Here is a 14,188-nt window from a genome sequence, read left to right on the forward strand (position 1 = left end):
GAGAGAGACAGACTCGGCCCCAGGTCCTAGCCCTCAGGGAAGGGGAAGGGACTCGGGCTGAGCTCAGGATTTGGGTTTAAGTCACTCTGTCCTTATGTACACTTCTGGGTCGCCCACTCCGACCTGGTCTTGACTGAATTTATCTCTCTCCCTTGTTCCATCTCCCTCCATATCTCCCTCCGAATCTCACCATGGTGTTCACCTCCGTATGTTTTCTCATCTTTTCTTTCCCTCTTTTTCACTGTCCCTCTCTCCCGCATTCTCCTTCACTCTCTCCCTTTGCACTCTCTCTACTTCCCAATCTCCCTCTCTCTCAGTTATCTCACACCCTCCATGCCTCTGCTCGTCTCATCCTTTCTCATCTTCCATCCCCAGGGGAACAGTTTGGTTTGGGGTGACAGGATGTTGCTAGGGACCATAGTGTGGGTGAGGACACAGCCTGTTGCTAAGGGAACAGTGCAGCGGTGGTGCAGCAGGCCGGTGTTGGGGGACAAAGTGGATGTAGGATCCCTGGCCTTTGTCCGGGGAACAGTGTGGTGGTGGGGCTGAAGGTCGGTGCCTGTGGAACAGTGTGGAATGGGACTACAGGCTGCTGCTGGGGGAAATTTATAGGTCCACAGGCCATTGTTACGGAAAAAGACTGAGTGTGTCAAACTGGTGGGATTAAACATAGAAGTAACAAACGGTGAAAGCAGCTTGTGATTCACAAAGCTAAGAGATCGCCCAAGCAGCAGATCAGGTCGGAGCTGTGCAGTCCTGCCAAGGGTAGACGTGAATGGAGGTAGACAATTAGGACAATAACAGGAAGAGACAGCTCCGTAAATATTCCCAGAGTCAATGCTGAGGGAACACAGGACATCATTCCACCGACAAGCCAGAACTATATGCTTCCATTCTCCAAGGGAAGTTGCGAGTTGATGACCTATTGTTTCAATTCGGTTTGATCTATTACTGTCACATGTACCTAGATACAGTGAAAAGTTCTGTTTAGCATGCAGTACAGGCAGGTCATACAGGTATACCGTTTGCATCTTCTTATTGTGGCCTCTTCCTGACAACCTCAGTGTCACGGATGTCAGTCTTGAAATAATTTGACTCACTCCATGTTATATCAGAAAATGTCTGAAGGTACTGGATATTGCAAAATCTGTAGGCCCTGACAACCTTCCAGCAATAGCACTGAAGGCTCGTGTGTTCCAGAACTGGCCAGCATACGAGCAAAGCTGAACCAGTACTTCTACACCACTGGCATCTACCCAGCAATGTGGGCAATTTCCCAGCAAAGTCGTGAGCATTAAAGTCAGAAAAAAACCCGGTCGAGTTAATTTGCATCCAATCAGTTATGTTTCAATGTTCAGTGAAGTGATGGAAGGGAAGTGGACAGTGCTCTCAAGCATCAAATTCTCAACAATAAGCTGCTCGCTGACACTTTATATCTTCTAGTGTTAGTTGTCTTTGTTCATAGTACCAATTTGCTTCTCGTTTTAGATTGATCACCTTGCTTCTGGCAGGAAGGTGGCGTTCAAAGACAATCACATCAAGCATCGCCTTTCCAAATGGTGGGCCAGAGTTGAGGGAGAGAGAGATAGGGAGAGAGACAGAGAGAGAGAGAGAGAGAAGGAGAAATGGGGAGAGAGAGGGGTAGAGAGAAAGGGGTGCATGGGGAGAGAGATTGGGTGAGGTGGTAGAGGGTTGGAGAGAAATGGAGAGGGTGAGAAAGATAGAGAGAAAGGGACGTAGAGAGGCCGGGAGAGAGAGACAGAGAGGAGAGAGAGTGTGCGAGCGCAGGGACAGGGAAAGGGAGATGGAAAACCAACCTGATTCATTATTGTTTGCTCCCTTGTGTTTAAAGAGATACAATGCCACCAACTGCTGGCCTCCCCACGCCACTGCACAGGGATGGTGGAGGGTGAAAACCATCAGGGGTTCAGTCAGAGAGAGAGAGAGAGAGAGAGAGAGAGAGAGAGAGTAGCTCATAGCAGCATCAATACACACACAGAGTGTGCTGATTTAGAGAGAACTGCAAATGTACTGAGGGTCGCCAGAGTGAATATGCTCATGTTCAGAAATGTTTGTGTTCCCTTTGCAAATGTGGAAATAATTTGCTTTTGGGCAGTTTTCCTGACATGATGCACTTTAAATCGAGTATTCCTGTTGCAACTGTATTCAGACAACTCCGAGTGAACCGTTTTGTCAGGAGACATGATGAGTCTTGTTGCACTTTCTGCAATTTGTCATGTTTTGTAATCTACTGTCTCAGATCCTAAGCGGGAAAAGAATTGAAACGGAAGGGGAGTCTCGTTGTGCTCATATCTCAGGGACAACATCGATCTGACAAAACTGCTGTCTCTCCAGACATTGTTTGAAGAACGAAATGTGCATCCTTAGAGATTCATTATCATCATAGAATCCCTACACTGTGGAAACAGGCCCTTCAGCCCAACAATGAACCGCAGAGCATCCCACCCAGACCCATCCCCCTAATCTACACATCCCTGAACACCACAGGCAATTTAGCATGGCCATGGAGGAAACCCACGTAGACACGGGGAGAAGGTGCAAACTCCACACAGACAGTTGCCTGAGGATGGAATCGAAATTGGGCCCCTGGTGCTGTGAGGAAGCAGTGCTAACCACTGGGCCACCGGGCCACCATATCACCCCAAAGGCTGATGCTTTGTACAGAATAAAATAATCTTCGGGTTGTGTAGTGGCGTAAGGGGACCATAAGACCTTTAGACATAGGAGCAGAAATTAGGTGATTCGGCCTTCGGGTCTGCTTCGCCATTCAATCATGGCTGATGAGTTCCTCAACCCCATTCTCCCGCTTTCTCCCCGTAACGTTTGATCCCCTTGATAATAAGAACCTATTTATCTCAGTCTTAAATGTACTCCTTGACCTGGCCTCCACAGCCTTCTGTGGTAGTGAATTCCATTGTTTCACCACCCTCTGGTTGAAGAGGTTTCTCCGTTCTGAAAGGTCTTCCGTTTAAGGCTGTGCCGTCAGGTCCTAGACTCTCCTACTAATGGAAGCATCTTCCCAACATCCACTCTGTCCAGGCCATTCAGTATTCTGTAAGTTTCAATTAGATCTCCTCTCATCCTTCTAAACTCCAATGAGTATAGTCCAAGAGTCCTCAAACGTTCCTCATGTGTTAAGCTTTCCATTCCTGGGACCATTCTCGTGAAGCTCCTCTGAACCGCTCCAGGGTCAATACATCCTTCCTGAGATGTGGGGTCCAAAACTGCACACAATACTCCAAATGTGGTCTGACCAGAGCCTTATAAAGCCTCAGGGGTACGTCCCTGCTTTTAAATTCAAGTCCTCTCAAAATAAATGCCAACATTGCATTTGCCTTCCAGACTACTGACTCAACCTGCAAGTTTACCTTGAGAGAATCCTGGACCCGAACTCCCAAGTCTCTTTGCACTTCAGACTTCCGAATTTTCTCCCCGTTTAGAAAATAGCCCATGCTTTTATTCTTCTTACCAAAGTACATGACCTCACACTTTCCCACGTTGCACTCCATCTGCCACTTCTTTGACCACTCTCCTAACCTGTCCAAATCCTTCTGCAGCCTCCCCACCTCCTCAATACTACCTGTCCCTCCACCTATCTTTGTATCATCTGCAAACTTAGCTAGAATGCTCACAGTTCCTTCATCTAGATCATTAATGTATAAAGTGAAAAGTTGTGGTCCCAACACTGACCCTTGAGGAACACCATTTGTCACCGGCTGCCATCCTGAGAAAGACCCTTTTTATCCCCACTGTCTGCTTTCTGCCAGACAGCCAATCTTCCATCCATGCTAGCACCTTGCCTCTAACACCATGACCCTTATCTTTCTCAGCAGCGTCTTCTGCGCATCTTGTCAAAGGTCTTCTTGAAGTCCAGGTAGATAACACCCATTGGCTCTCCTTGGTCTACCCTACTCATTACATCCTCAAAGAATTGTAGCGGATTTGTCAGACATAACCTCCCCTTGATGAAACCATGCTGACTTTGCCCTACTTTACCATACACTTCCAAATATTTAGAAATCTCATCCTTTACAATGGACTCCAAAATCTTACACACGGCCGAGGTTAGGCTAATCAGCCTGTAATTTGCCGTCTTTTGCCTTATTCCCTTTTTAATCACGGGTGTCACGTTAGCGATTTTCCAGTCCTCTGGGACTCTCCCTGACTCGAGCGATTCCTGAAAGATCACCACTAACGCTTTCACTATCTCTTCAGCTGTTTCCTTTAGAACTCTAGGGTGTAGTCCATCTCGTCCAGGTAATTTATCCACCTTCAGACCAATCAGTTTTACGAGCACCTTTTCCTTGGTGATGGCCACCATACTCAGCTCTGCCCCCTGATTCTCTTGAATTTTTCGGCGATTACTCGTGTCTTCCACTGTGAAGACTGACGTGAGGTAATTATTTAGTCCTCAGCCATTTCCTTGTTCCCCACTACTATCTCTCCACCGTCGTTTTCCAATGGTCCAATGTCCACTTTTGCCTCTCTTTTGCCCTTTATATATCGAAAGAAACTTTTGCAGTCTTCATTTATATTACTGGCTAGCTTACCCTCATATTTAATCTTCTCCCTCCTTATTTCTTTTTTGATGCCCTCTGCTGGTCTTTGTAAGCTTCCCAGTCCTCTGGTTTCCCGCTGCCCTTCGCTCCATTATATGATTTCTCTTTTGCTTTTATGCTATCCCTGACTTCCATGTTTGCCTCATCCTTCCTGTACCATGCTTCTTTTTCCTAGGGATGATTTTTTGTTGCGTCTCTTGAATTACTCCTAGAAACTCCTGCCATTGCTGTTCCACTGTCTTTCCTGCTGGGCTCCTCTTCCATCAATTTTGCCCACCTCCTCCCTCAAACCTTCAGTCAGCTTTATTCAGTTGTAATACCGTTACCTCTAATTCTATCTCATCCCTCTCAAATTTCCGAGTAAATTCTATCATCTTATGATCACTGCCTCCTTAGGGTTCCTTTACCTTAAGCTCCCTTATCAAGTCTGCCTCATTGCACAACACTAGATCCAGTATCGCCTGTTTCCTTGTGGGCTCCACCATGAGCTGCTCCAAAAAACATCTCGTAGGCATTCCAAAAACTCCTTTACTTGCACTCCACTACCAACATGATTTTCCCAGTCCAAATGCATATTGAAATTCCCCATGATCACTGTAACTTTGGCATTCGTACACATCTTTTCTATCTCCTGGTGCATCTTGCGCCCTAGCTCCTGACTACTGTTTGTAGGCCTGTACACAACTCCAATTATGTTTTTTTTTTACCTTTGCGGTTCTTCAGTTCTACCCACACAGATTCTACACTGTCTGACCTTACTTCATTTCTTTCTGTTGATTGAATTTCATTTCTCACTAATAAGGCACTGCCATTCCTTCGGCCCATCTGCCTATCTTTTCGACGAGGTGTATATCCTTGGATATTCAGTTCCCAACCCTGATCCCCTTGCAGCCACGTCTCCGTGATGCCTATCACATCATACCTGCCAGTTTCGATTTGCGCCACAAGCTCATTTATCTTATTCCTTACACTGCGTGCATTCAGATATAACATGTTCAGCCCTGTATTAATCCTCCCTTTCTCATCTTCATTCGTTTTTCCAGTGTTTGATTGCTAGCCCTTCCCAAACAATCTGTGCTATTTGTGTTTGTGCTGAAGACTTTAATAACCTCTCCTGAGTTCTCCTTCCCTATCATTTCTTTCATATTTTTCCACGTAGTTGAATCCACCACTACAGATGTTAGCATGCTGCTTTGTTTCCCACTGGGACAAGTTTCACCATTCCCTTCCCCTCCCCCCCAACTTTGTAGTTTAAAGTCCTGTTGACCAGTCTGTTTACCCTTTTCACGAGAACATTGGTCCCAGCTTTATTCAGGTGGAGACCGTCCCAATGGTACAGGTCCTTCCTGTTCCAATACTGGTGCCAGGAGCCCCTCTCACCCGCACCACTCTTTTAGCCACGTGTTTACTTCCCTCATTCTCATGTCCCCATGCCAATTAGCACGTGGTTTGGGCAGTAATTGGAGATTTTAACCCTTGTGGACTTGTTCTTTAATTTGGTCCCGAGCTCCTGATAATCTCTGAGCATGTCCTCTTCCCTAATTTTGCCTATGTTGTTTGTTCCAGCGTGGACCACAACTGTATCCTCCCACTCCCGCTCCAATATCCTTTCAAGGCGGTCAGAGATATCCTTTACACTGGCACCGGGCAGGCAACACACCATGCGGGACTATCGATCCTGCTTTCAAAGGGTACTATCTATCCCCTACAAGAATCCCCTACAACTAACACCTGTCTTTTTGCTCCCCACTCTTGAATGGCCTTTCGTATTACGGTACAGTGGTCAGTTGGTTCATCCTCTCGGCAGCCCTTTTCCTCATCCACACAGGGAGCAAGTACCTCGTACTTGTTGGACAAGGTCAAGAACTGAGGCTCCTCTGTTGTTGGCTGCAGGATCCCTCTACCTGCCTCGCTTACAGTCACACTCTGCTGCCCCTGGCCACTGACCAGATTTGAATTACTTAATCTACCAATTGTGACTGCCTCCTGAAACAATTCATCCAGGTACTTCTACCCTCCCAAATGTGCCGCAGTGTTTGAAGCTCCAATTCCAGCTCATCAACTCTGAGCCGAAGTTCCTCGAGCAACCAACACTTGCTGCAGATGTGGTCACTGCAGTTCGCAATGGGATCAGCCAGCTCCCACCACATACCGTTACAACACATTGCCTGTCCAGCCATTTATACTTAGTTAATTACTTTATTTATTTGTATAATTTATTATAATGAGTTAATTCAATTTGTTGCTACTTTCCTCCCTCCGAAAGCTTCCCACGGAAAAAAAGGCCAAAAAAATGAAAGACAAAAGAAAATTCCCTCTACTCTAGATTGTCAAAAGAATAAAGCAATAAACAAAACCTTACCTTGCGTCACCGACCCTCTACACAGTCTTTTCTTTTGGATAGAAGAGGAGGACGGGTGGCAGACACTACACGTGTAGTTTTTTTGAGTTTAGACATTGCTCGAATATAATAGTTCACTTCCTGCGAAAGAGATAAGTTTTTATAAGGAAAATGTTACCTTCCTGGCTGACCCTTGGCTCGCGATCTCACCACTCCCGCCGTTCAAATCAAGAAGTTCCAATCACCCACTTCACGATTTTAAGCTATAAGCTCCTCATTCTCAATTGCCTGTAAACTTCCTTTTAAAATATCTTATGGATTTGAATTCCTACACCTTTTCAAGTGGAATGTTCCAGATCCTGACAACTGTCTGTTGAACCTGAAACTGCTGAAATCCATGTTAATCTGGAGGTTATAAAGGGCTGAATTGAAAAATGAGATGCAGTTCCCTGAGCAGCATTGGAACAGTATAGGAGCCTGAAGTCACTGTGGTGTGAACGGATCAATTAACATATCAAGGCTGCAGTGTGGGTGCTCCTTGACTGAGTAAAAGTGCTTTGGAGTTGGGTGAAAACAGCGAGTGAGGTGAGACAGGGAGAAGGCGAAGATGAAACATTGAGTGTGGTGCTCAGTCTCAGTTCAGGCCATTTGGAAAGTCACAAAGACCCAGTGGGAACAATTATTTTGGAAGTGATACCTGCAGAGTTTTATTTAAGTTTTAAGAGTATGATATATCAGGTTAAGTAAAGGTACGTTTGGCTTTCGAATATAATAGAAATGTTTGAAACAAAGGGAGATTGCTACCTCATTTAAATTCTCTTAATGGGAGTAGCTAGTTGAATCCAGAGACAAGTCATGACAAGAGACCTCAGACAGTGCTACTCTTGCACAATGTGGGAAATGAGAGACACTTCCAATGTCTCTAATGGCTACATGTGCGAGAAGTGTGTCCATCTGCAGCCAGTGGGTAACTGCTTTTCAGAGCTGGAGCTGTGAACGGACTCACTGTGGAGCATCTGCGCTACTGAGAATATTGTGGACAACACATTTATTGAGTTGGTCACATCGCAGCGGCGGATTACTCAGGCAGAAATGGAATGTGTGGCCATTAAATAAAGTAAAAGGCTGAGAAAGGAAGCGCAGGAGTCCTCAGTGGTCATTCCATTCTCAAACAGATATACTGCTTTAGATTCTGTTGCGGGGCCGGTGGCGTGCTCTTTCAGGGGAAATCGGCAACAGCCAGGTTCATGACACCATAGCTCTGCTGCACAGAAGGGGAAGACAAAGAGTGGCAGGGCCATAATGATACTGAATGCATTAGTCACGGGTACGGACAGGCACCTATGTGGCTGCAGGCATGAATTTCGGACGGTATTTTACCTCCTTGGTGCCTGGGTCTGCGATATCATGAAGCGGCTGGAGAACATTCTGGAGCTGGATGGTAAACAGCCAGTGGTCGTGGGACATGTATCTCCTCAAATAATAATGTCAGACTTGCTCCAGTGGCATGTGTTAGTGACAGCAGGAATAAGAGAATAGATCAGATGAATGTGTGGCTGGAGAAGAGATGTACCAGAAAAGGGTTTATATTCCTGAGGCATTGGAACTGTTTCTGAGTTATATGGGACCTATACAAGCCTGAGCAGTTGCCGCAGAGCAGAGCTGGGACAAATCTCCTTGTGGGTCATTTTGCCAGTTTTGTTGGTGAGGTTCAAAACTGATATGGCAGAGAAAGGGAACCAAAGTGTATGATGAGCTTGGTCAGATACGGGTGAGGAAACGGGAGGTAGAATGTTAGTTAGTGATGCAATCAGTGGCTCATGAGGCAAATGAAAGGAGGATTAAACGAGGATCGAGTCTCTCTTTATACATCAGCCCTGAGATACCAGGATTCAGTCTGGTGAACCATCTTTACACTCTCAATAGCCAACACATCCTTCCTTTGGAAATGGGAACAAAGGTATTCCAGGTGTTGACTCACTAAAGACCTTACAGAAAGATATCCCTGTTCCTATGCTCCAATCCTCTCACTATCAAGGCCAATGTATCATTTGATTTCTTCATTGCTTGCCGTTCCTGGCTGCTTCCGAAAAGAGAGAGTCACAGAGAAACACAGAACAAAATAGGGTCAGAGTCTCTGATACAAAATTGTTGAACACAATTTCCTCATCATATCCATGCTGATCATCAAGCATCTATGTAATCTCATCCCATTTCCTAGCACTCAGCAAGTAACCTATATTTTAATGCTTTGTATGACCATATGAATCTTTCTTTAAGGTTGCAATGGTTCCTGCATCTGCCACCATTTCAGTGTCTCCAGCACTTTTTGTTTTTATTTCAGATTTCCACCATTTTCGTTAAGCATTTAGAGTCAGAGAGATGTATAGCACGGAAACAAACCCTTCAGTCCAACTCGTCCACACTGACCAGACCATTCTATACATGCACCACTGTGTGCATTAAAAGGAGTTGCCCTTTAGAAGCCGTTTAAGTCTCTCTCCACTCACGTTAAACCTATGCTGTCTCGTTTTGCACTCCACTACCGTGGGGGAAAAAAAAAAGACTTTGAGTACTTACCCTATACATACTCCTCACAGTTTTTTAAACTTCTGTAAGGTCACCTTTTCAGCCTCCAATGCTCCAGGGAAAATGGCGTCAGCCTATTCAGCCTTTAACTATATTTCAAAACCTCCAAACCGAGCAACATCCTTGCAAATCTTTTCTGAACCCTTTTAAGTTTCACATCTTTCCTATAGCAGGGAGACCAGAACTGAATGCAATATTTCAAAAGTGATCTGGCTAATGTCCTGGACAGGCACAACATAACCTCCCAACGCCAATACTCTTGCACTGACCAATAACAGCTAGTGTACCAAACACCTTCTTCACCAGTCTGTCTACCTGCGACTCCACTTTCAAGGAACTGTGAACCTGCACTACAAGATCTCGTTGTTCTCCAACATTCCCCAGGAATTTACCATTATGTGTATAAGTCCTACACTGATAATATCTTTCCAAAATCAAAAAGACTAGAATTAAATGCAATATTTAAAATTAGCCTCACTACTGCCCTACACAACTGCAATATGTAACCCTAACTCCTATGCTCAATCATATAATCTCTACAGTATGGGAGCAGATCATTCGGCCTACAAATCCACAACAAACATCTGAAGAGATTCCACCCTATCCTTGTAACCCTGCATTTTCCATGCCTACTCCATTTTATGCGCACATCTTTGGATGGTGAGAGAAAACTAGAGCACCAAGAGGAAACCCACACAGACAACGGGAGAATGTGCAAACTCCACGGAGAGTGGAATCAAACATGGGTTCCTTTTTTGATTAGTGCACTGACCAATAAAGCCAAACGTGCCAACCGCCGCCTTCAGCACCCAATCTATCTGCAACTCCATTTTCTAGGAACTATGCACTTGTTCTTTGCAATTCAGAGGGATTGAAAGGTATGGTGAGAAAACAGGAATAGAACTGGGTTGTAGATCTATAAAATGCCTTTTCATCATGCCTGTCTCTCCCGCTTCTGTTTCTTTGTGTAGTTTTATTCAAACACTGACTGGTTCCCTTCCCTGAAGGACCTTTATGAACCAGTTCAGTTTGAATGATAATACAACCATTTCCCGAAGTGTCAACCCCAAAGTGACCCAATTAATATCTGTCAGTTTCACAACCTGAGTATTCTTCTGGTTTCTCCCAATACATTTGTTTTGTTTTGTTTGAAAAGTTGTTTTGCAATGAGATATTTCAAATGAAATTACATTCAGATCTGACGGTTGCTCTTTTGTAATACCTAAATTATCTCAGGATTTTGAACACTCCGGGGGGAAACGCATATCATCCGTGTGTGGAAGAGTCAGTGAATATTCATCTGATATCTCCAAATGCCAGAGCAGTCACAGTGGGAAAAGACTGTGGAAATGCGGGAATTGTGGGAAGGGATTGCTTTTACCCATCCCGCCTGGAAATTCACCAACGCAGTCACACTGGGGAGAAGCCATTCACCTGCTTTGATTGTGGGATGGGATTCATTCAATCATCCCAGCTGCAGACACACAACGGGTTCACACGGGGGAGAGACCATTCACCTGCTCCCAGTGTGGGATGGGATTCAATCACTCCTCCAGCCTGCGCATACACCAACGCAGTCACACTGGGGAGAAACCATTCGCTTGCTCGGATTGTGGGAAGGGATTCGCTTCATCATCCAGCCTGCGGAAACACCAGCGAATTCACACTGGGGAGAGACCATTTGCCTGTTCCAACTGTGGGAAGGAATTTACTCAATCATCCAACCTGCTGGAACACCAGCGAGTTCACACTGGGGAGAGACAATTTACCTGCTCCGACTGTGGGTGAGGGTTCACTTGGTCATCCACCCTGCAGAGACACCGGGGAGTTCACACTGGAGGGAAAGCATTCACCTGCTCCTATTGTGGAAGGGATTTACCCAATCATCCAAACTGTGGATACACCAGCAAGTTCACACTGGGGAGAGACAATTCACCTGCTCCGACTTTGGGAAGAGATTTAAACAATCATCCCACTTGCTGGAAAACCAGCAAATTCACACTGGGAGAGACCATTCATCTGCTCCGTGTGTGAAAAGGGATTCACTCGGTCATTCCACCTGCAAAGACACCAGCAAATTCACACTAGAGTGAAACCTTACACCTGCTCCGATTGTAGAGTCACCAGCAGCAAGTTCACACTGGGAAGAAACTTTCAGTAAGTCAACTCACTTGCTGATACACCAGCATGTTCACTTCATGGAGAGACCATTCACTTGTTCCCTACGTGGGAAGTGATTCACTCTGCCATCCAAACTGTTTACACACTAGTGAAATGACACTGCGTGCGTCCTGTTCACCTGCTCTGTTTGTGTAAAATGATTTGCTGTTTGCTCACATACCAGCAAATTCACAAAGAACCGTGGGTGAATGATTTTGCTTTTACTTACACCAAGGAATGAGCATTGGTCATTGGGCCGTTTGTATTGATTTTATTGAACACTGCTCTATTAAAGTGCTTATATTGTCAGTAAAATGATGATACAATTATGTACCTGTATGGTAAGTTTTGAAAATGATCAAATGTCGCTGAACATCAACACACCTACACTGGGTAAAGACTGTGCACCTGCATATTTTTTTGTAAAGTGAACAGTTTTCCCCCTCTCTCCCACCACGTGAAAAGAAATAGAAAGAAGTGGAGCTATTGTTTTGGTCCTAGATGCTGCAGAGACAGTGGGGGGTGGGGTGGGAGTTTCACTCTGAAGCTCGAAAGACAACATCAGCAGTGACATTCAAGCAGCTAATAGGAATTGCTGTGCTCAGCGGTGATATCCTCGAGGTCCCCACGCACGGGCACATGAGTCCTACCCCCACACATTTTTACACCTCCCCCTCCTGGTGCCAAATTTCCAGGACAACTGGCTGCCAGATCAGGCCAGAGTGAGAAGTCGCTCGGTTAGCTGCCCCTCCCCCTCTCGCCAGCAGCTGGTGGCAGCTCCAGACAGCAGGCACACAGTGCGCTCGCACTGCCCTCCAGCTGAGGGATTGTGTGAGAGGAGAACAAATGAGTTCAAGAAAACTTTTAAGCAAGAGAGCTGGAGAAAGTGTAGGGGTCTTTAAAGATCAAAGATGTTACTTTCTGTTGACCCTCAGGAGATGGAAGAGATTTTAAATAAATGTTTTGCATTTTTTTTAATGTGGAAAAAGAAATTGAGGCTAGAGAACTCGGTGAAATAAATATTGATGTTTCGGAAACAGCTCACAGATTACAGAAGAGGATGTACTGAAAGTCTCAGAAAACAAAGGTGGATAAATCTCCAGGATCTGATCTAGGGTATCCCAGGATGTTGGGAGAAGGGAGGGAGGAAACTGTAGGGCCACTTGCAGGAAAATCTGTATCATCTACAACTACGGGTGAGGTGGCTGATAACTTCAGAGTAACTAATGTGGCACCTTTGTTTAATAAGGGATGCAAGGAAAAGTCTGGAAACCACAGACCTGCAAGTCTGACTTAGGTGGTGGTTAAGTGTTGGAGGTGGCTCTAAAAGATAGGACTTATATGCATTTGGAGAGGCATGGAATGATTAAGGATAGTTAGCGTGGCTTTGTGAGTGGGTGTTTTGCAAACTTGATTGAGTGCTTTGAGGCAGGAACGAACAGTCTGTTTCTGAGCTCCATAACACTATGAGTGTAACTCCTGAAATCTCTGTAAATTCCTCCAGTCACGACAACACTTCCTGTCACTGTTATCTCATTCAGCGTCACAACATTCCGTCACTGTCACCTCATCCAGCCTCACAACCCTCCCTATCCCTGTCATCTCACCCAGCCTTACAACTCTGCTTGTCACTGTCATCTCATCCAAAGTCATAACTCTCCCTGTCACTGTTACCTCATCCAGCCTCACAATATCCATAATTCCCCTGCAGCCTCAGAACCCTCACTACCTCTGGCATCACAAACATCTCTTTCTCTGTAACATCCTCCAATTTCACAATCCTCCCTATCTCTGCCCTAGTAACCCTCTTTATCTCTGATATCCTCTAGCCTCACAATTCTGAGATCGGTGTTTGTCGCTAATTCCAGCCTTATGAGGACAGATACCCCTTTATTATTACTCCACTTGATGGTGGCACTTTCAGATTCCTGCGTCTGTGCTCCAGAATTTCTTCCTCAGCTGCTCCGCCTCTCTACCCCACTTTCCTCCCAAAAACATTGAACAATCATGTGTCGCATATTCCAATGTCACCTTCTCTAACCTGGTTTCAAATGTGGCTTGTCATATTTCCATATTAAGTGTCTCAAAGTTGTACAGTAGAGAAAAAGGCTCTGTAACTATTGGGGTTGTGCCATTAAAGACAACTACTACCAAACTATCCTCATCCCATTTTCCATCACTTCACTTATAGACTTTTCTGCCTTGGTATCACAAGTGTGCATCTAAATTCATCTTAAAATGTTATCAGGATTTCAGTATCTGCCACCCTTATAGACAGTGAGGTTCAGTGTAATCGTCACTGCATGGTGACATCACACACAGGAACACAGAGCATCTGGATCTGTGCAAACCTAACCCACACATTGGGAAGGATGGCAGGGTCGCTGAGAGGGAATGGAGGAAATTTACCAGGATGGTTTAAGGATTGAGGGATTTTACTTACATGTTCAGGGTTTTGTTTTTACATTTTTCATTCATGTAACATGGGTGTTGCTAGTACACATCAAGATTAGATGGA

General features: G+C 45.2%; 1 pseudogene; it reads left to right on the top strand.

The window, feature by feature from the left end:
• Nucleotides 1–11,840, top strand: part of LOC125483804 — a 30,939-nt pseudogene extending 19,099 nt beyond the window's left edge.
• The last annotated feature ends 2,348 nt before the right edge of the window (nt 11,841–14,188 follow it).

The sequence above is a fragment of the Rhincodon typus genome, chromosome 8 (genome assembly GCF_021869965.1).
Source record: "Rhincodon typus isolate 14 chromosome 8, sRhiTyp1.1, whole genome shotgun sequence".
NCBI lineage: Eukaryota > Metazoa > Chordata > Chondrichthyes > Orectolobiformes > Rhincodontidae > Rhincodon > Rhincodon typus.